This window comes from Argentina anserina, unplaced genomic scaffold, assembly GCF_933775445.1.
Source record: "Argentina anserina unplaced genomic scaffold, drPotAnse1.1, whole genome shotgun sequence".
Classification (NCBI taxonomy): Eukaryota; Viridiplantae; Streptophyta; class Magnoliopsida; order Rosales; family Rosaceae; genus Argentina; species Argentina anserina.
The window spans coordinates 53,923-56,760 of record NW_026089473.1 but is presented as its reverse complement, the minus strand read 5'-3'; positions in this window follow the sequence as shown (position 1 = coordinate 56,760).

Below are 2,838 nucleotides of genomic sequence, written 5' to 3'. Positions count from 1 at the left end.
ATACTCAGTTTGAAAGAAACACACTCCCACACTTGGAAAACTCTCAAATACAATAGAAACTCGCATCCGAAAGCCTTATGGAAAGATACTCAAACGAGAAATGAAAAGATACACAATTAGAATAGTAAAGATACGCAAACGATGTAAAGATACTCAGTTTGAAAGAAACACACTCCCACACTTGGAAAACTCTAAAATACAATAGAAACTCGCATCAGAAGTCTTACAGAAAGATACTCAAACGAGAAATGAAAAGATACACAATTGGAATAGTAAAGATACGCAAACGATGTAAAGATGCTCAGTTTGAAAGAAACACACTCCCACACTTGCAAAACTCTCAAATTCAATAGAAACTCGCATCCGAAAGCCTTACAGAAAGATACTCAAACGAGAAATGAAAAGATACACAATTGGAAAAGTAAAGATACGCAAACGATGTAAAGATACACAATTGGAATAGTAAAGATACGCAAACGATGTAAAGATACTCAGTTTGAAAGAAACACACTCCCACACTTGGAAAACTCTCAAATACAATAGAAACTCGCATCAGAAGCCTTACAGAAAGATACTCAAACGAGAAATGAAAAGATACACAATTGGAATAGTAAAGATACGCAAACGATGTAAAGATACTCAGTTTGAATGAAACACACTCCCACACTTGCAAAACTCTCAAATACAATAGAAACTCGCATCAGAAGCCTTACAGAAAGATACTCAAACGAGAAATGAAAAGATACACAATTGGAATAGTAAAGATACGCAAACGATGTAAAGATACACAATTGGAATAGTAAAGATACGCAAACGATGTAAAGATACTCAGTTTGAAAGAAACACACTCCCACACTTGCAAAACTCTCAAATACAATAGAAACTCGCATCAGAAGCCTTACAGAAAGATACTCAAACGAGAAATGAAAAGATACACAATTGGAATAGTAAAGATACGCAAACGATGTAAAGATACTCAGTTTGAAAGAAACACACTCCCACACTTGGAAAACTCTCAAATACAATAGAAACTCGCATACGAAAGCCTTATAGAAAGATACTCAAACGAGAAATGAAAAGATACACAATTAGAATAGTAAAGATACGCAAACGATGTAAAGATAGTCAGTTTGAAAGAAACACACTCCCACACTTGGAAAACTCTCAAATACAATAGAAACTCGCATCCGAAAGCCTTATAGAAAGATACTCAAACGAGAAATGAAAAGATACACAATTAGAATAGTAAAGATACGCAAACGATGTAAAGATAGTCAGTTTGAAAGAAACACACTCCCACACTTGGAAAACTCTCAAATACAATAGAAACTCGCATCAGAAGCCTTACCGAAAGATACTCAAACGAGAAATGAAAAGATACATAATTGGAATAGTAAAGATACGCAAACGATGTAAAGATACACAATTGGAATAGTAAAGATACGCAAACGATGTAAAGATACTCAGTTTGAAAGAAACACACTCCCACACTTGGAAAACTCTCAAATACAATAGAAACTCGCATCAGAAGCCTTACAGAAAGATACTCAAACGAGAAATGAAAAGATACACAATTGGAATAGTAAAGATACGCAAACGATGTAAAGATACACAATTGGAATAGTAAAGATACGCAAACGATGTAAAAATCTCAGTTTGAAAGAAACACACTCCCACACTTGCAAAACTTTCAAATACAATAGAAACTCGCATCCGAAAGCCTTACAGAAAGATACTCAAACGAGAAATGAAAAGATACACAATTGGAAAAGTAAATATACGCAAACGATGTAAAGATACATAATTGGAATAGTAAAGATACGCAAACGATGTAAAGATACTCAGTTTGAAAGAAACACACTCCCACACTTGGAAAACTCTCAAATACAATAGAAACTCGCATCAGAAGCCTTACAGAAAGATACTCAAACGAGAAATGAAAAGATACACAATTGGAATAGTAAAGATACGCAAACGATGTAAAGATACACAATTGGAATAGTAAAGATAAGCAAACGATGTAAAGATACTCAGTTTGAATGAAACACACTTCCACACTTGCAAAACTCTCAAATACAATAGAAACTCGCATCAGAAGCCTTACAGAAAGATACTCAAACGAGAAATGAAAAGATACACAATTGGAATAGTAAAGATACGCAAACGATGTAAAGATACACAATTGGAATAGTAAAGATACGCAAACGATGTAAAGATACTCAGTTTGAAAGAAACACACTCCCACACTTGGAAAACTCTCAAATACAATAGAAACTCGCATCCGAAAGCCTTATAGAAAGATACTCAAACGAGAAATGAAAAGATACACAATTAGAATAGTAAAGATACGCAAACGATGTAAAGATACTCAGTTTGAAAGAAACACACTCCCACACTTGCAAAACTCTCAAATACAATAGAAACTCGCATCAGAAGCCTTACAGAAAGATACTCAAACGAGAAATGAAAAGATCCTCAATTGGAATAGTAAAGATACGCAAACGATGTAAAGATACTCAGTTTGAATGAAACACACTCCCACACTTGGAAAACTCTCAAATACAATAGAAACTCGCATCAGAAGCCTTACAGAAAGATACTCAAACGAGAAATGAAAAGATACACAATTGGAATAGTAAAGATACGCAAACGATGTAAAGATACACAATTGGAATAGTAAAGATACGTAAACGATGTAAAGATACTCAGTTTGAAAGAAACACACTCCCACACTTGGAAAACTCTCAAATACAATAGAAACTCGCATCCGAAAGCCTTATAGAAAGATACTCAAACGAGAAATGAAAAGATACACAATTAGAATAGTAAAGATACGCA